This window comes from Leuciscus leuciscus (genome assembly GCF_965113295.1).
Source record: "Leuciscus leuciscus genome assembly, chromosome: 6".
NCBI classification, from domain to species: Eukaryota; Metazoa; Chordata; class Actinopteri; order Cypriniformes; family Leuciscidae; genus Leuciscus; species Leuciscus leuciscus.
This window is the reverse complement of record NC_138730.1, coordinates 13804724-13825983: the sequence shown is the minus strand read 5'-3', so window position 1 is coordinate 13825983 and position 21260 is coordinate 13804724. Positions and strand designations below refer to the sequence as shown.

At 41.3% G+C, this 21260-nt stretch overlaps 1 protein-coding gene and 1 long non-coding RNA gene across 5 annotated transcripts in view; both read left to right on the top strand.

Moving 5' to 3' along the window:
* LOC309501853 overlaps positions 1–21260 on the top strand; it is a 197242-nt gene that overhangs the window by 40465 nt on the left and 135517 nt on the right. The gene's annotated exons all lie outside the window — the stretch shown is intronic.
* The window catches only part of gjc2 (gap junction protein gamma 2), a 154645-nt gene that overhangs the window by 77531 nt on the left and 55854 nt on the right, over positions 1–21260 (top strand). Inside the window, exon 2 of one of the 4 annotated variants that reach the window (XM_082174060.1) lies at positions 5917–6017. The exons of the other annotated variants lie outside the window; for them this stretch is intronic. The gene's annotated coding sequence lies outside the window, so the exon portion shown is untranslated. The remainder of the gene's footprint in view (positions 1–5916; positions 6018–21260) is intronic. 4 annotated transcript variants of the gene reach the window in all.

Here is a 21260-nt window from a genome sequence, read left to right as displayed (position 1 = left end):
ACAATATCTACATACTTTTGGTGGCAGTGATAATGATGATTATTGGCTTTGAGTGTATGTGTGTGTGGTAAAAACTGTATACGTTCCCTCCACCAAGCCTCCTACATCTACGTGAATGAAACACTCAGTGAAACCATTCACTCCTTTACCTAATCTTTAGACCAAATCTGCAAAACTACAAGCACATTACGTGCTTTAAACTCAGTTTGCTGGTCGCTGCCGAGTCGGAGGGGCCGCCTTGGAATGACTAGAGGTATTGATGGAGCTGGCTCTTTTAGGCAAGCCTGCAACCGTTAGCCTAAAAAGCTTAACAACTAATGCTAATGCTGCGGTGGTGGGAAGGAGACCAGATGCTGTTTTTTTTTTTTTATGGATGCCATTGGAGAAGAGGCTTCACTATACTGAATAAACTATTTTTGTGAGGAAAACGTGTAGTATTTAGAGTAAAACATGTTGAAGATTAGTGAACAGGCTGTCGATTCATTATAAGCAATTTCCTCCCCCCAAAAAAGCAGAGTATTAGCCTTAGCTGTTAAGCTTTTTTGGCTAAATATTGCAGGCTTGCCTCCTGGCTTTGGCAAGAGTTGCCTTTTGACCAGCGTGCCCGAAGGTCCGCTGCAAATTATCTAATGACATTACACGCACTGTGTAAAGCCGATGCAATGCAAAGTTGATTCTGAGTTAATTTGATTTAATATTTAATGTTTTTTTTTTAAATGTTGTAGATTTATGTAGCAAATGAGAGACAATTTTGAGACAAGCACAATAATTAACATGATAATAAACAGCTGGCTTACTTTTCCATTTGTTGACATGACATGGTTATATTCAGATGGTAAATATCATATATTAAGTTGGGTGTCCACCTTAGAGATAACCACCGTATTTATAATGAAACAATCATATTAAAAATATATGCTATTATCATATAATAAAATATAATTTATTTGTCACTATAGTAAAGCTATATTAAATTATTGTTGATGCTTTCAGAATCTTTACTTTTTTAAATAATTTTTGTTTCTGTATTTTTAAAATTAACATTTTAATGACTATATTTATTGAACAAATTTTTTTTATTTTATCAATCAAAATAAACCGAAAACAGTACAAACTTTGCTAAAGTGATTGTTTTGAACAAGTATTAACTGAGACATTATTAAAAACACATTGTTTTGAACAAGTATTAACTGAGACATTATTAAAAACACATTATTTTAGCTTAAGTATTTCTGTAAATACTGTGTGCCTTTTCCCCCATGCTGGTTTTACCCTGTGTGTCTGTGGGGTAAAAGGCCCATCTTACCTCCTCATACATTTATAAGATTTTTAAACAAACAAACGACTTTTATGATTTATTTTCATACAAAATCTGTTGCTCCATCAATGTTCAATATATATATATATATATATATATATATATATATTTTAATCATACACTACTGGAGTATAGTGAAAACCACATTTTTCTTAAGGTGTGCCTTTAGCCCCTGCTGTACCAACAATACCTTATTTTACTGTAAAAAATCACAGCAATTATTATCATGCTCCCACAATTCTTAGCATAAATGTAAATATTTACTGTAAAATTTACAGCAACTGTTTACAACAATAACAAATAAAAATAAACATACATACAATAACTTACTGTATTTATCTGCATTTCTATATCACTAAGTTACAGCTCCTTTTTATGTTACTGAATTTTGCCGATAGGTTGTTCCAAGCATCTTGGAGAAAATGTCACAGTTAAAAAAAATGGCATATTTTTAAATCATATACTGTACTTTCGGAGGTCCTGTGTGAAACTGCTGGTAAGATTAAAGGGAATGTTTTAGTTTGTTTTCTTACAGTTTTGTGCTCAAACAACAAGTTTAAGTGTGAGCCCACCGATCTTGGATATGAGAATGCATTTGCTACCCTGTATAGCAGCTTCATAGCATGCTGAGTTGGCTGCAGCCGTAAATATATATGCAGTTTGTGTGATGTTCTAGTGATGTCCTTCTGCACTTGATTACAGCGCTAGCCGAACAAGAGGCTTCATATTTTGAGGGAAGTTTCTTTGGCAATGCTGGCATGAACCTTTGGGCAGTTGTTCTAAGTCACCTCAGTGGATTCATGTTTTCATCAAACTCTGTGTAAGGGCCATTGGCCCAAAGGCAGTCGAAGCCTGGTTCAATGAGAAGATGTAACCAAATGAGACTGCCACAACAAAAACTGCCTATAGGTTAGCCGCCACACTAGCTGATGGGTCCACCCAATGTGTCTGTGTGTGTATGTGTATATTTGTCTGTGACTGAGAGAGAGAAAGTATATGGAGTGGTTCTTTGGAAGGACTTTGGAGTTACATGCTTGTGTAGATTGGGGTCTTCTGTCAGTGTTTCTCTGAGGGCACTTCTCAGTCACATGGCTGAACTTGATCTATTACATAAACCCAGACATCTGTGACCCAAGACTACCCCCATCAACTTAAGATATTTGGAGAAACTGAAGTTGACTTTACAAAGAGCAAAAACTAGCTGCTCACTTCAGCAGCCACTCCAACTGCATCATCCTATATATCTACATTCTGGGTAATTTTTTTTGGACATTATTCAACTGCTTAAAAAAGCAAAAGCAAAATGCATTCAATGACCACTTCTTTCAAATTACATGAATTATTTTCTCACTAAGACCAAAATTCTATGTACCTACAGTCCAATTTGCATATTACATACTCTTTTCATAACCTAAAACAACATAATACAAAACTAAATCAGACAGAAGTTTGCTACATTTCTGCAGTAATACCATGTTGAAATATATTCCAAATCTAAAAAAAGTAATACTATCAAAACAATTAGATGTAGCTGAACACTTACACAGTTGGGGAGACCTTAGGAATAATTTTGTACTGTAATGTAAACATTCTGATGTAACATAAACTGCAGTGAAATTGTCATTGTGTAGTGCCTGTTGTTAGTGTTTTTAGGTAATTGTTTTATTAGTTTTATGAGTTTAGAGTGTGTTTGTTGGGTGACAACATTTGCTATTGTTATGGAAGAATGAGCATGTTTGTATGAAATGTTTTGGTAGTTCAAGTGCGTTTTGAATTTGAAATTACATTTTCTCAATTTCAATTTCAATTTCTGAAACTATTCCTCCTTTTCTTGAAACACTACACATAAAACCACAAAGCACACAAACAACATGAAAAACATCACACATCTCTTGCAAAGCTTTCAAAACATTTGAACTCTTCTAAAAAATTTGCTTTTGCGTAGTAACTGTACACACAAACCATCAAATGATTAGCCATGGATTAGGTTTGACATGCCAAACTCATGGATATGACAAATGTAAAACACTACTCTCTTGTGTCTTTTGCTTGTTCAGTGTTCAGTGGAGTGTACAGGAGTTTGTCATAGACCTCACATGTGTGTATATACAGTATGTATGCACAACAAATTGATAATCTTTAGTTATTGAACTAAACTGAATCAACACTGAACTGACTTGAGCTATATAATGACACTATTGGCTTGTAAGAGCTGCTTTAGAGCAGAATTTGAACTATTGTGAAGCTGCTTTGAAACTAATTTATTCCTTTTCTGAAAACATTGAGTTTTTGAGTTTCTAAGTGATCAATTTATGTATAAGTGATTTCACACATTATCATTTGGTGTAGGTAATTCTGGAAATGATTGTGGCATTTAAATGGCAGTGTTTTCTATATGAAACACAAAAGTTGTTAGTTTTGAATGATGTGTAATGTAGAAAGTTTGTTTTACAAATGCAAACTGAGTGAAAAGCAGATAATGTGCTTGAAATTTTGCAGACTTGGTCTGAAGATTAGGTATATGAGTGAATGGTTTCTCTGAGTGGGCCTCAAGTATCACTTTTAGTGTGAGTATTTTTTTTTTAAACGGTAAAGCTGCTTTACAGCAAAATTTGAATTTCAATTTGTGAATCTGCTTTGAAATAATCTGTATTGTATAAAGCGCTTTAGAAATAAAGGTGACTTGACTTGTATGCATATTCAGTATATATTTACAAAATAAATAGAAATGCAAGACTGAAAAAATATTTGCTTCTCAAAACACTGAGTTTTGGTTTTTGGATAAATTAGGTATACTATAAACAGAAATGCTAGGTTGTAATAATTTATATATTTCTCAAAAGACTGAGTTTTAATTTCTAAGTGAACAAATTAGGTATAAGTGTTTCAGACATGATCACTGGATGTGGGTAATCTGTAAATGAGTGTGACATTTAAATGGCAGTGTGAAACCAAGAGCTGTTAGTTTTGAATGATGTGTCTTCTGTCAAGTTTTCGTCGTCGGTTAAGAACTTGGGTGTGCTCTTTGATACCAATCTTTCATTTGAAAGTCACGTTTTTAGTATCTATAAAACCGCATTTTTCCATCTTAATATTGCTGATTACCTACAAAGCACTAAATGGTTTACCCCCCCAGTACTTGAGCGAGCTCTTAACGCATTATAGTGCTTCACGTCTATTGCGATCTCAAAATTCCGGCCAATTGATAATACCTAGAATATCAAAATCAACTGCTGGCGGTAGTTCCTTTTCCTATTTAGCACCAAAACTTTGGAACAGTCTTCCTAACATTGTCCAGGAAGCAGACACACTCTGTCAGTTTAAATCTAGACTAAAAACACATCTCTTTGACCTAGCATACACATTATAAACTTCTATAATTCAATGTTAGACTATATAGATTAGGTCAGCCAGAAAACCGGGAACACTTCCCATAAATCCTGATGTAATTAGGTATATAAGCGAATGGGTTCACTGAGTGGGCCTCAAGTACCACTTTTAGTGTGCAGGCAATTTTGAAAAACTGTACCTGCGGTGCCAAGCTGAAAGTTGGTAAGGAGAACTGTGTGAAGAGTGTTGAATAAGAGACCTAACTATTGAGAAATGTGTCCAAGCGACTGTAAAAAATAAAATAATTAAATTAATATTTTAAGTCTTGGGATACAGGGTGATATGTGCAGCAATATATGTGATAGGCCTATGTTCTGTGCTGGAAGTGGGCAGAGAGGCATGGCCTTTGGAGGATGGAAGCCAACGGCCTATCTGAATGGGTCGGCTGCTCATCCAGCCCATAGAGGCTTATAAGGACACGCATGTCCATGGAAGTCCACCAGTAGTTTTCTGCTCACTGAACATACATTGCTCTGTCATAGCATATCTATAGCAAAAGCAATGGTTGGGCACTCCCTCTAGACAACGGCCTTTCTTCTGTAGAGCTGTGATAAGCGGAACAAATTAAAAGCAGAAAGATATTAAAGTTTGTCTCTGTCTTTCTGGATTAATGATAAACAATTTATTGTTTGAGTTAGGGTTTATACAGGGCCTATACAGTTTATACAGTAACAAAATAAAGTTACTCATAGTTAATAATATTATATAATAGCTGCAAAGTAAAATTATCATATGTAGTCAAGTATACAGAACACAGTTCTCTCAAAAATTCAGTTCTCTGCAGAGTCGGGTGAAGTATAGGCTATATCTCATGACAATGTGTAAATGGCAGATTTATTGTAGTATTTCCAAATTGTCTCATTATAAGTGAGCAGTACATACTCTATTACCTGCCTGCTATGTTCTACAAGATCACTGTAGAGTGATCATTTACAACAATAACTGTGCTGGAACACCCCAGCAGTCAGTCTTGGATTTTAAACCCTTGATCCAGGGCAATTAGCCAGAGGAACTATTTCTCTCGACCCCCCCCCCCCCCTCCCCCTACCCCTCCCCCTCCCCCTCTTTATACTTCCTCTCTCGACAGTTGTGTATGCAAAACGAGCTAGACTGTCCACAATGGGCTTGTGGGATGCGGAGCTGTCTGTCTCTTGCGTGCTGCAACTTTTAGACAATAATAAATCACAATTCCATTTGACTGTGGACAGGCGACCACAAGTGGAATGCTGTGCACCACAGTTTTGCGGAAAATTATGACCGGATGGAGCGTGAGTCTTCTGAAGGTGTTTCCTTGGCGCAACTTCCTAAGGTCTGTATGTAGTTTTCCTTGTTGTCTACAACAAGTATAAGAGGCGAATGATATAAGCGATTTTAAAGTGAGCATCACGCTAAAATTATTATTTTACTTACTTTTTTTTATAGAAATGGTTGCATTGGTTCTTAGTATTTGGTCATTCTTCATGTTATGTTACATTTTGCAATTATTCAAGTAGAATATGTGTTTTAAGTGACCTGATTATGAGACATATTTGAAGGTACGAAGGAATGTGTGAAATGTAGCCTACAGTAGTATAATATCATAGTGACTTATGAATGAACATCATTAAACCATTACCATAGAAATTTGGGTAACCTATATTTACTTATTTATCACAAAATTCTTAGCCCTTTAATTTATTTAAATACATGCTCTGTACTAATAAATATAATTTAAATGTAGCTAAATCTGCTGCTTTGACTCCTGCAAAAGGACATTCACACCAAGACTGTTGCCAACTGTATTAAATGGAAAGTAGCTAAATCCTGCTCGAAAAGTCGCTGTCGCTAGGTCATTACTTAGGTCATGACTACAAATTGTAGTCGGTTACTGATTCCAAATTACATGACAAAAATTGCAGTTAGTAATGTCATCCATTACATTACACATTTAAGGGAATATAATCAGACTATTTTTTTGATTACTTTAAGTAGGTGTGGGTGAAATGACAAAATCTTATATCCGATATGAGTAATTTTATTTCTGGTTATGTTTGCTTTAAATAAGGGTATGATTTTTTTTTTTGACACCATTGAAATTTCCTAGTCCAATACTACTAATACTAATACAAGCTGGGCTGGAAATAGCTGAGATTCACTGCAGACTCGTTCAGAAGATTTTTTTATTTTATATATATATATATATATATATATATATATATATATATAATTTCAATGACTTTTCAGGTGTATTTAAATATAAAATCTTCTATAATCTATAATAACATTAAGCATATTTCATGTTTCCTCCAAACAACGTTTTCTTAAGTAAAAAGACACATGAAATATGAAAGGTCAGTGAACAACATTTGAACAACATTTATGAATTGTGTGTGGCACAAACACTTTCAACTGAATTTCTGCTTAATTACCTGTTTGATTTTGGCCAAATTAAAGATACATCGTGTAGAAATCTGCATGTGTGGTGCATGAGGAATTTAACAGGTCACACAAACATTTTAAATACATTTATCCTCAGCTTTAAGAAAACTGTAAAAAGTTTTGGATGGCAACCTCTCAGTTTAGTGCTTTGAAAATCAACTGTTATTAAACCATTTGAAGGTGAATCCTGTTTTAAGGGAAAGCGAAGCTAATGTGCATTCTAAAAATCGAAATAATTTGGATAATAATCTATCATATATAATTCACTCATCCCTTTTCTTAAACAATGGTTAAAAGGGTTGAAATGTGATGTTTTTCATTTTATAAAACGTTTTGTTTTGAGGATGTTACTATTGTTTTTGTTTTTTTAAACCAAGTTGCTACCTAATCATGTAGTTCTCTTACGAGAGGTCTCTCGTACTTGCGTAAGAAATCTTACGCTAGGGGAAAACCTCTTTTTCTCGAGATATTGAAGCCAAAAATTATCCTTAATTTTGCAATAATGTAAAACGCATTGCAGCAGCATGCAGACATGGGCGAGACAGCGCGTGCCCATTGGCTGCTCTGCGGCAACTGCACCAGCCTATCGATAGAGGCTCCCCATGATGTCAGAACCAATGAGGGCGCTTCGCGCCCATTACGTCATGTCCTGCCGAAATCGGGTGGGGCCAGGGCTATAAATACGGCCCAGAGAGGCTGGTTTGGTCAGTTTTTCATCTCTTCAGCGGACTTCGCATCGCTGGATCCCGAGAGGAAGCCACGCCGTCTGAGCCAAGCACCCAGCGGGATTAGTGCATCTGAAGCAGCTGGTCGACATCTCGCCACCTTCAGTCGCCGTTTCTGCTGACGCTTTCCGGCGTACTATATCCTTTTATTGCTGTGTGTGTGTGTTCGCCGCTGCGACACGCACATTCTCTCCTTCTAAAAGAGCACGAAGCGTCTTTTTCAAGATGCCTCGTTCTTCCTGCGGCTCTTGCCGAGCTCCACTCAGCGACGGGGACCACCACGTCATCTGTGTTTCCTGCCTGGGTGAGGATCACGCAGCTATCGCGCTCGCCGAGGGCGGCTGCCCTCACTGCGAATTAATGCCTATGGTGACTCTGCGGACTCGCCGAGCATTCTTCCTCGAAGCTGCGCCCGCGCCTTCGCCCACCGAGCTGCCGCGCCGTAAAAAGCGCCGCGCTCAGCGGGTCCCTGAACCTCCTCCATCCCGCGAAAGCTCGCCGGTGCGCCCGCTAGCTTCGCCGCCTGCTTCACCCGAGTCTCTCACCGCCGGTCAGCGGCCGCTGTCTGCCGCCGCGTCCGCCATTGAGGACTATGAGGAAGCTGTACGAGTGGAGGACGACAGTTGCTCTATCCTAGCGTCGGGCAGTGAGGACTGGTCGAGCTCCGCGGACCTCGCACAATCTTCTCACCGGCCCTCTGGGAAAAGAGCCAGCATCGAGGCGGAGCTGATGCATCTGCTCGAGCAGGCCGTCGAGAGCCTCGGCCTTGAGTGGTCGACGCCCCAGCAGCCTGCACTCAACCGCCTGGACGGCTGTTTTCTACAAAGGGAACATGCTTCACATCCTTCAAGACCAGCTCCCTTCCTTCCTGAGCTTCACGAAGAGGTAGCTAAGTCTTGGAGCGCTCCCTTTTCAGCCAGAGTGCGTGCTCCCGTGTCCGCAGCATTCTCCGTAGTCGACGGTGCTAAGGACAAAGGGTACCACTCTCTTCCTCCCGTCGAGGAAGCGGTAGCTGCCCATCTTTGCCCGCCCTCTGCTGGACGGCGTGCTAAGACGGCGCTGCCATCTAAAGCCTGCCGCACTACCTCAGCCCTGCACGGTCGCGCTTACACCGCCGCCGGGCAGGCTGTCTCGGCGCTTCATTCAATGGCCATACTCCAGATCTTCCAAGCCAACCTTCTCCGCAAAATGGATGAGGAAGGACCAGAAGCTGTGAATCTCACGGATTTGAGGAGCGCAACGGATCTCGCCCTTCACGCCACTAAATCCGCCGCGCAGGCCATGGGGCGGAACATGGCTTCTCTCACCGTGGCTGAGAGACACCTCTGGTTAACGCTCTCGGAGATGTCGGATTCGGAGCGCTCTGCGTTTCTCGACGCCCCCGTCTCCCCCGCTGGCCTCTTCGGATCTTCTGTCAAGGATTTCGCAGACAGATTCGCCGAGGTTCAAAAGACATCGCAGGCCATGAAACATTTCCTGCCCAAGCGCTCAAGCTCCGCAGCAGGTCGCTCAAAACAGCTCTCAGCCGCAACCCAGCCGCTGCCGACAGACCAAGGATCAGAGACCGCGCTCTCGCTCCGCCGGCCGCCGCCCCCCGCTGCGTGGGCCACGGCCGAGGATTGAGGTAAAGACCGAGGCCTCTAAGTCTTCCTAGCCAGCCTACGGAAGCGACGGTGTTCAAGTCCCGCTGCGGCCGGACTTCCACCAAAAATTTTCGCTCGCTCAGTTCCAGTAATTGCGACTGTTCCAGCGTATTTCGCAGTAAACAAGTCGGCAGTACAGCCCGCTTGCCTGCACACAAACGCCGTTTTTACGGCGACCCAGATAAATCCCAAAAAGAGTGTATTTTCTGGTATTCCGGCCACGGCCGATGGTGTTATGAGTGTAGTAAACATGCCCACTGCCCAGTGCCCATTCCTACACACAGACACGGCCCGCCATACACGGCCCGCACAAATAAAACCGACTCATGTCGGTTGTGCACCAAATGTAGTGATTGTGCCCACGCCCCAGTGCCCGCAAACACTACACGCTACATGTCTCACGGTTTCGGTAGAAACGAAACCAACGCACATACAGTCTGCACAAACAGACGGTGTTCTCAGCGTTATGCATGGGCCCGTTGTCCCGCGCCCTCATTCGCTCACAGACATATTAAACCCCACGGGGCTCACCACGCTAGCTCTCCCTCAGCACACGGCTGCAGGAGAACTGAGCGCGGGCAGACTGCTCGCTGTGATCAGCGCGCCCCCAGTCTCGCACGCTGCAAACGCGGCGCTCATGTTACAGCACACTGTTGCTCTCCGCTCGCCACTAGATCGCGGCCAGAGCCCAGATATCATTCTACCCCTAGCCACTCACGCGAAAGCGTGGGCAGAGCTCCCCGGGGTATCAGAGTGGGTGCTGAACATTATAGAAAGAGGCTATTCACTACAGTTCGATCGACGCCCGCAACGCAAAGCGGCGCGAATCGAAACTACGGTGAAAAAGGAAGTAGCACACCTACTTCGAGCCGAAATAGCGAAGCTACTGAGCAAAGGGGCTATAGAACCCTTATCACAAGCTCAGAGCGAAGGGGGCATGTACAGCAGATATTTTCTGGTACCCAAGAAAGACGGGGGTCTCAGACCCATTCTAGATCTAAGACGGCTAAACAAAGCACTTCTGAAACGACGGTTCAGAATGCTCACGACCAAGAAAATCCTCTCGCAAATTTGCCAAGGGGACTGGTTCATGTCGATAGATCTGAAAGACGCTTATTTTCAAATACAAATAGCGTCACGTCACAGGCAATTTTTGAGATTCGCCTTCGAGGGTCAGGCATATCAGTACACAGTCCTGCCATTTGGCCTATCCCTGGCACCTCGCGTATTCACGATGTGCATGGATGCAGCGCTCGCACCCCTCAGGCTGCGAGGCATTTGAGTGCTGAATTATCTGGACGATTGGCTGGTTCTAGCTCGATCACAGTCGGAGCTCATAGAACACAGGACCGTATTACTCGATCACCTCGAGAATTTGGGTCTCACAGTCAATTGGGCGAAGAGTTCGCTGTCTCCCAGTCAGAAAATATCTTTTCTGGGCACAGATTTGGACTCGCTGTCTATGACAGCACAGCTGTCGCCGCAGCGCAGACTAAGTATTCAGCGCATGACAGAGATTTTTCGCCACAACGCTTTGGTCCCGCTAAAAAAGTTTCAGAGGATGCTGGGTCTCATGGCTTCAGCATCCTCAGTGCTTCAGCTGGGTCTGCTTCGCATGCGCCCGCTGCAGTACTGGTTGAAAGCGCGCGCGCCGCGCAGAGCTTGGACCTCCGGTCTCGCGCGCCTCAAGGTCGATCAGAAATGCGTTGCAGCTCTGAAACCTTGGACAGTGACCGACTGGTACCGGTTAGGTGTAAGCCTGGGGACTTCCTCGAGTGTGAAGGTGGTGTCTACGGACGCCTCAACCTCGGGATGGGGAGCGCTGCTCGAGGGCAGACCGTTATTCGGCCAGTGGTCGGAACGGGAGAAGCTTCTGCATATAAACTGCCTGGAAATGATGCCAGTCGACAACGCGCTGAGGGGCTTTTGTCCCCAGATAAAAAGACACCACGTCTTGGTCCGTTCGGACAACATGTCAGTGGTGGCTTATGTAAATCACCAAGGAGGTATCAGGTCCAGAATCCTTCACAGGCTGACGGAACGCCTCCTGATCTGGGCTCAGCACAATCTGCGCTCGCTCAGGGCAGCGCATGTGCCCGGCCTTCTGAATGTGGGGCCAGACAGACTGTCCAGAAACAATCTTCCAGCAGGAGAATGGTCTTTGCACCCACAGACAGTCGAACTGCTGTGGAACACATTTGGCAGAGCGAAAATAGACCTATTTGCGTCTCAAGAGAACGCTCATTGTCAAAAAAAATTCTCCAAGAGCAGGGACGCGCTGGCTCACGTCTGGCCCCGCTGCCCGCTCTATGCGTTTCCCCCTGTCATGCTCCTACCCCAGGTGTTAGAGCGAATCAGGGAGAGCGGATGCCCAGTGCTGCTCGTCGCCCCATTCTGGACAAACCAAGCCTGGTTTCCAGTCCTGATGCAGCTGACGAGTACCACCCCGTGGCCGATACCGGTGAGGAGGGATCTCCTCGCGCAGGCGAACGGCTCGATCTTGCATCCTTACCCGGAGCGTTGGTCCCTACACGTGTGGGCCATCAACGGGTACCCGTTAACCTCCCAGCGGGAGTGTTAAACACGATCACACAGGCTAGAGCTCCATCTACTAGGCGGCTCTATGCCTCAAAATGGTCTGTGTTCACTAGCTGGTGTGCAGCGAGTGGTACTCCGCCCTCACGCTGTGGGGTGACGGAGATCCTCTCTTTTTTACAAGAGCTTCTGGATAAGGGCAGAACCCCATCCACGCTCAAAGCTTATGTGGCGGCCATAGCAGCGTTCGCTGAACCACCGCTCGGCCAGTCATTAGGAAGGAACGATCTGGTCATTCGCTTCCTTAGAGGAGCTAAGAGGCTGAATCCTCCCAGACCCCCCTCAGTTCCCGTTTGGGACCTTTCCACGGTTCTGGAAGCCATGAAAGGTGCCCCATTCGAGCCAATACAGTCAATAGACCTGAAACTCTTGTCTTTCAAAACAGTGTTTCTTCTGGCTCTCGCTTCAGTGAAGCGCATAGGGGATCTGCAAGCGCTCTCAGTGAGCGCGACGTGTATGGAGTTTGGGCCTAATGACTCGAGAGTCATACTCAAACCAAAGCACGGATATGTTCCTAAATCCCTCAATACACCGTTTAGGGCACAGGTTATCTCCCTGTCGGCCCTGCCGGTATCTGAAGAGGAAGGGGACGCAGGCTTCCTTTGCCCGGTCAGGGCGTTAAGGGCATATGTGTCTCGCTCATCTGTTTTCAGACAGACGGAGCAGCTCTTTGTTTTGTTCTGCGGACGTTCTAAGGGACTAGCTGCGTCAAAACAGAGTCTATCCAGATGGATAGTGGATGCTATTGCGCTAGCTTACACATCCAGGGGCCTGTAATGCCCGATAGGTGTCAAAGCGCACTCCACAAGAGGCATGGCCTCGTCGTGGGCTTGGTCCAGTGGGATTGCCTTGCAAGATATCTGTATGTCGGCAGGCTGGGCCTCCCCGTCTACATTTATAAGGTTTTATAACCTCGAGGTTCCCGCTTTACAAGCTAAGTTGCTCTCGGTTAAATTTTTCAGTATTGCCCGCCCGATGCTATCGGCTCAGGATGCTGAAACTGCTAGAGCGTCGATCACTGATCGTCTGTATACTTCTGTGGGCAGTGCGTAAGTCCCCCATATTTACCAGTCCAGGCCGAGTTCGCCCTGGCTGTGTGGAACACTTGATATAATATGCTCTTATCAGAGCTCTATATTACAGGAATGATGCTATTCTAGCCCCTCTTCCCGGATTCTCTGTGAGTCCCTTGTGATTAGGCACTGTATGAGCCCCGGGCACCTGCCCTTGGGACTTTAGTGTTATGTCTCAAGCACGCACGGCGTTTTACATTGTGTTCCCCTAGCGTAAGATTTCTTACGCAAGTACGAGAGACCTCTCGTAAGAGAACGTACTCGGTTACTAACGTAACCTCGGTTCTCTCTAGAAGAGGGAACGAGTACTTGCGTATCTTGCCGTGCATGCGTCATGTTCTGATTCGCTTCTGCGATGAAAAACTGACCAAACCAGCCTCTCTGGGCCGTATTTATAGCCCTGGCCCCACCCGATTTCAGCGGGACATGACGTAATGGGCGCGAAGCGCCCTCATTGGTTCTGACGTCATGGGGAGCCTCTATCGATAGGCTGGTGCAGTTGCCGCAGAGCAGCCAATGGGCGCGCGAGCTGTCTCGCCCATGTCTGCATGCTGCTGCAATGCGTTTTACATTATTGCAAAATTAAGGATAATTTTTGGCTTCAATATCTCGAGGAAAAGAGGTTTTCCCCTAGCGTAAGATTTCTTACGCAAGTACTCGTTCCCTCTTCTAGAGAGAACCGAGTACGTTCTATTCTAATACAAAAATTGTCTAAAATAATTTCAACTGCTGGTTCTATTTTTCCCCCAGAAATTAAAGAGTAGCCTATTAATGAGTTGATCCTATATATATATATATATATATATATATATATATATATATATATATATATATATATATATATTATTCACAGTCAAATGTTACCACCTACTGGTGCAATGACGTAATTGTAATTGATACAATCTTTATTTGAAGCATCAAGCCACTTTCAAAACGTGATTTAATATGTCTTGATCGCTACCGTAGACATCAGTGTTTATATCCGATATTATAAACTTTTTTCATAGTATTTCTGTGACCATTTTAATTACTGTTAATAACACAGAAATAATGATCCTGGCTGTGTGGTTGAAAAGACTGTTCGTGAAGCAGCTTCATAGGCCTATCTATACATGACAACTGCTGACTCAGTGGCATCTGAATGTGTGCTGTGATCATATTTGTCAAAGGTTTAATAGACTGTCATTTTGGAGTAAAATTGCATGGATGTTTGAATTGAGATGGTGATCTTTTAATGATTAATCATGCAATTTTATTGCGCTATGTTTTTGTGCTGAATTCATATCGCTTTCGTAGGCTATTTGGAAAATAAAAAATAGAAATCCCATTCATTTCCCTAACAAGATCGAAACAATTTGAACTGGAATAGTTGTAATTCACTGCCATCATAAAGCTCGGATGCGTCAGGGTGTTTATTAATATAACTCCAATTGTATTCGTCTGAAAGAAGAAAGTCATATACAGCCAGAATGGTTTGAGGGTGAGTAAACCATGGGCTAATTTTCATTTCAGGTTTTTAAAGACATTACGTTGTTGTTTATTTACTCACAATAACACACTTGTAGCCGTTATGGCTGTATATCAGGGCATTGGTGATTACCTCCGGCCTCGTGCCTATGGCCGAATCACTGATATACATCCATATCGCACGGCTACGAGTGAGATATTGCTCATATAATATGTATTACGGTAATGAACTTGCACAATATTGTTATTGTGGGCACGTCTTAATACAGTGAATAATTTCATTATTTATAACAAATCTTTCAGATTATTTGAATGGATTTTAAGAATACTTTTCTTAAGTAGCTGCACTACTTTCTGTTTCTGAACATTATTTAAATATTTTAAGCAGCCATTCAGATTTTTGTATTCGCAATGGTGTTCATCGCAGCACCGAATATTAAAATACTGTAACGTAAACTGTATATATGACTCTGGGTCAATGCGAATTAGCTCAAGGATATAGGGAATTTGGAATTATTAATAATCATAACTCATGGTCATAATTCATAAATCACATATACATTTACTTGATCAATTATCGAGATTACCTTGTTCTGTAACTGGTCTAGTCATCAGTCATTCGTCCAGCGAATAAATGTAAGATTATCACAGTCAAGAAGGGGTATCCCGTTTACAAACTCCAAGAAAGTTTATCTTCTGGCCGTGAACATAAAACTTTCTGGGTTTATGAATTAAAACTACTCAAAGCAGTCTATAATATCGAGCATGTAGCTTAATTAGATCTTTTGGCATTTTCATTGACTTTATAAAGGTGGATTTTCAAACACAGAGACAGTCAAAGTATGAATAAGTTTTAATAAATGTCAAGACTAGTTATAACATAAGCTACAACTATAAACGTACGTAAACATGTAAACAATAAAACAAACAAACATTTAAACAGTGATCAGAGTGAATGAAATGAAAGAGAAAATAAAGTGAGAGAGAGAGAGAGAGAGAGAGAGAGAAAGTAAAGTGAGAGAGAGTCAGAGAATTGAAGAAGAGCCTGGCAACTTATTACAAACAAAGAACCCTCTTGAGAGACACCTAGATTCAGCTTTAAAATATGTCAGATTATATACTTGCAGTTTGATGCACTCTTTTGTGGAGCTGAGAAAAAAGGAATATGTGTGTGTTCCTTTTAGAGCTGAAATGCGTGTCCTGGTCCTCTTCCGGAGTTGTGTAGCGGGAAGATTTGAAGGTTCACTTGAGCGTACGTTACCGAGAATGATTCAGGCTAAGTTCATTCAGCTCGTGAATGAACAGAGGCGAATAGGAAAACGAAACTAGACTATAGAAAACATCCAAAGAAATAAAAGAGAAGAGAAGCAGGCCGAAGCCGGTCCGGACTTGGGTTTCCAGAGTTTCCGAAGGAGGGAGAAGAGAAGATGAGAGTTGAGAGAGAGATCAGAGGAGAGGGTCTCTACTTTTAAAAGACATCTGCTTACGCCCTCTTTTTGGGACAACAGCAAATCGGATCTGCTGATCTGAAGCGGGAAAGAAGTTTCTTTGTTTGTGAAGAAACGCCTCCTTTGACTCAAACATGTGAGAGATCGAATTTAACATTCATTTCTAGAAATATGGTATTTCCTAGAATAAATGCATATTATTGTACTTTGCAGTCAGGATTCGACTCCGACATGTTTTTCCCATTACATTGACACCTCGAATGACGTTTTTGCATGACAGAAATACAGGGTTACATAATTTCCTCATAATCACTAGCATAGTGATTTTGATTAACATAATAACGTTGCATAGATACCTCAGACATTATCTGGCCAATTATACACACATAAAAATACATATCAAAAACATTCGTAATGGCTATTAGATTTGAGTTCTTTGTAGGACTTTAATCTCTGTGTCTGTGAGATTAAAGTCTGTGTCTGATAGGAAAGTTGTGTGTGTGTGTGTGTGTGTGTGTGTGTGTGTGTGTGTGTGTGTGTGTGTGTGTGTGTGTGTGTGTGTGTGTGTGGCGTAAAAGTCACGCGGTGCTGCGGGAGGTTTCAGCACTAGGGAATTGACCCTAAGGCGGTCAAAACAGAAGCTCTTGTCTTCTCCTCTGACAAAAGCGGTTGAATTAGTAAATCATGATTCGCTAATTCAGAACATCTGAGTTGCGTACAAAGGACGTTTGTGTGTGTGTGTGGTGACTTCTCAGTCTTGAATTTCGAGTCCTTATCTCTTTGGTGCAGAGAGGAAGGGGGTTTGGAATGCGGAGCGTTCTGTCTAGGGTGCTATAAAGTTTTGGAGGAGCCGTAAAAGTTGCCGACTAGCTGGAGCCGATGTGTGATTTGTATTTGTTTGAAGCTCACCGCGTGGTGCGGTTTGTTGATTTTTAGGAGGGGGTTTGGAATTCTTCTGAAGCTTTGCAAAGCTTCAGGAAGATGTATATGATTGTCTCTCGGGTCATCTGGTCTACTCCCAGGTGCCATAAAGTGTCCGAAAACATTCTAAACCCAGCCATGTCGGAGCCATGATGGTAATTTAGATTGTCGAGAGTCTTGATTTACATATCTCAGTTCAGAGTGTAGAAAAAGGCTTTGGGTTTCAGAATAAATGTGCTTAGAAAACACAGAGAGTCCGAATTTGTTAATTCAGAACAAACGAACGAATGATTCATAGCCCATATATGCTACATACTTTTAAGACTTTATAGGCTATTTATTTTCAAACTTGAACATTTTTACATTTTAATCTGGCCTACAACGTCATGTCGTTTGAAAATGTTTTGTTTCTTTATTGTTTGGTCACACTTTACATTAAGATTAGTTAACATTAGTTATTTCATTAGTCAACATACGCTGACAATGAAAAATACTTCTAAGGCATTTATTAATCTTAGTTAATTTTAAAGGTGCAATGTGTGATATTTCTGAGGATCTATTGACAGAAATGCAATATAAGATCCATAACTATGTTTTCAGTGGTGTATAAAGACCTCACTTAATGAACCGTTATTTTTTTATTACCTTAGAATGAGTCATTTATATCTACATAATATATGTAGGCCACCCCCTTCTATGAAGGTCGACATACTGTGACGTCATTTTTCTACCGTAGCCGACAGCGAACAGAGCGCTACAGAGCGCGTTTCGTCACTAACTTGAATGAGAAGCAGCAGAATACTCAGGTTGTCCCTGACGCGGCAAACGTGGAGAAAAACATGCTGTCTGAAGTACGACGCCTCGGACATCGTAACGCTATTTCCCCTTACCTAAGTTAGCTGCTTTGATGCTCTTATCTTATACTAACTAGCATGGAAACAAGCTATGGTAAAGTCAGTGAATAAAAGACTAACACAATGATAAACAGGTAAAAATATCAATCGCAATAACATGTGGTTTTACTGAATAATTAAGTAAATATAATTTAATATAAAATATAATTTAGAGAAACCTCATTGCTTGACTTGCTACTCTCTGCTGACTCAGACGACGACATCTTCCGATCCTACGTCGGCCACCTTAGCTTCTCATTCGAGTTTGCAATTTGAAGGAAAGGCCGCAAGTTATTGACCGGTTGCAATTCGCAAATCTCACCACTAGATGCCGCTAAAAATCACACACTGCACCTTTAACATTAATAAAACATTACTAAAATCAAAAGTTGTAACTGTATTATTTAATTAACCTGAGCTATAATGAACTAACAGTTGTATTTTTTAACTAACGTTAACAAAGATTAATAACGTCTTTAACAAATGTAGCTATTGCTTATTGTTAATGTTAGTTAATGCATTAAGTAACATTAACTAACGAGACCTTTTTGTAAAGTTTGTGTACTGCTTTATTGTATTTTTAATGTTCAGTTATTTTTGTTATAAGAAAGACCATTCTTTTTGCTACATATTTCAATATCGTGACAATACCGTATACCCTGATAAAAGCTTCAGCAATTTTTGTAAAATATAAATTTGATATGTCACATGCCAAGCAGGCGCATGCGTGTTTTTAGTAGGCATGTGATGGTATAAATTTTTTATGTTGCGATAATTGCTGAAGCTTTTACCATGGTATAATCACGATATTGAAATAAGTTGCAAAAGGTGTTGTTATAGCCTACTATAACATAATAATTCGTAATGAATAATTAGTCACGCTATTTTGAAGTGCCCACGATAATAATATCGTGCATATTCATTATCGTGATATATCGTATGCTGCACGTCTAGTTTGTAGTAGGGGGAGACCGGGGACGGTTGTAACACTTTTTTCTTCAGCACCTAAAACAACCTTTTTATTTTTAGCTACACGTCTGAAACTTTTAGTCAAAGTACCCATATTTGTCTACTACAAATGGCAACAATTTAAATTTCTTCAAATATATCACAGACTTTGTGAGATGATCATGAATACAAGGTGGTCCTTTGTTACAACCTACCCCACTACTGGGGTAGGTTGTAACACATACTGGGGTAAGTTGTAACAGGTAGACAAAATGCACAAAAACTAAGGGTTTTTATTAACAACATTTTTATTTTAAATGAATGGCTGCAACAATAAAATATGTGTGAATATGGGGAGTGTATGTGCATATTTTGTGTGTTCTTCTCATCCCAGGTTTGTGGATGCTTTATGTTATATTCCACCGCAAGTTGATAGGCAAACTGCATCTTGATTTGAGAATTTTTTGATATTTGGACTGGAAACAAGACAAAAATACTAAGAAAGAAAAGCATTTTTTTGCAGTGTATGTGTAGGTATTTATTTAACTTTGACCTGATTTTAAATGTTATTTATCATTCACAAATTAAATTGAGTTTGCATAAAAGGTCCAATACAAATTAAGGTCACTTTCAAACAGAGGTGGACAGTAACAAAGTACATTTACTTGAGTACTGTACTTAAGTACACTTTTTGAGTATCTGTACTTTACTTGAGTATTATTGTTTCTGGAAACTTTTTACTTTAACTTTACTACATTTGAAAGACAAATATCGTACTTTTTACTCCACAACAATTCTGTCAAGGTCCTTGAGTAGAAAGTAACATCAGTCAGTGGATGATTTTGGTTGCAGGGGTTGCATTTTGGTTGGAAATGAAAGTCGGGTTTACGTCAGAACCCTGCATCTGATTGACATCAGAACCCGACGTCAGATTGACGTTGGATATTGATTGAAAATAAAAGTAGGGTTGACGTTAGAACACGACTGATGTTGGTTTCTGACGTCAACCCGATTTTCATTTTCAACCACAATACAACGTCTGTCCAACGTTGGAGATCAACGTCAATCTGACATTGGATTCTGACATAAACCTGATTTTCATTTTCAACGTTGGGTTTGGTTTTCTAAATGCGAATTTTGTCACTTTTTTGCACACTAGCTTATAGATAACAGTAAGGCTAACATATTCATACTAAAAGCCAAAAAACTTTAAATAGGGCAATATTTGAGGGAACAGCCATTTGGGTGTCCGAAACCATTGTGGACGTTATTGAGTGCACTTATTCAATCTCACATTCAATCCCACTACTGGAACTGTGTTCTAGAAATAAATGTGATATTGATATGAGGGTAGGTATGCAGGCATAGATTCAGAGGCATACGGTACTTTAAGTATTACATACAAACAATGCAACAATAATAAAACAATGCATTGACATTTACTTTTTACTTTTGATACTTAAAGGTGCATTGCGCAAGTGTCTGAATTTTTGCAGAACTATGCCCCCTCTGGCGGCAAGCGAAACTGCAACAACAAACGTTTTCTTTTTTTTTTATCTTACGTGGAGTTTGCGTTGGTGTTTGAAATGAACTACAAGCCGGTCTCTTAGAATCCATCTTCTACGGAGAATGGTGGCGAATACACAAACCTGCCAGACATAGCCAGGTGAGCGTGCCGTGAACGCGCATGACGTCACGCCCAGTCTCAAATTCCGACCCGAATCCCTCTTATTTATTTTACTGTACAGGATTATAGAGACAATCGCAGTGATCAGAGAAGGGCTCATTCAGCCCATCAGGCAATTGTTTAAGCATGTATGGGTTAGAAAACGGGTATTTTTAACATGAAAAGTTGCGCAATGCACCTTTAAGTATTTTTAAAAACGAGTACCGGTACTTCTGTACTTTTACTTAAGTAAAAATAGGTCTTTACAACTTTTGCTTGTAACGGAGTAATATTCGACCAGTAGTATCTGTACTTTCACTCAAGTAAGGAAGTTGTGTACTTCGTCCACATCTGCTTTCAAAACACGTGTTACAACCTACCCCACCACTGGCACTGTCACTATTGTTTAACTAGCTGTATTAGCATAGTGCTTTGAAATTAGTAGGAGGTTGATACACCATTCTTTACTATAGAAACTTCAGTTTGACCTGATATAACTCATACAACATTATCTACAACGGTAGAAGTACTAAACTAAATATTATCTTATGTTTTTTTACTTTCTTACCTAAGAGATTTTCTGCTGTAGCTTCAGGAGAGATTGCAACGCAGACTTGAAAACCTCCGTGTGCGATCGTAAAGGAAGCTTGAGGAAACTGAAACTGTTACATAACTCCTATCTTATCCCTGATTGGTGGAATTGGTAGTGTTACAACTAGCCCCGTGTAACAACCGTCCCCGGTCTCCTACAGCCT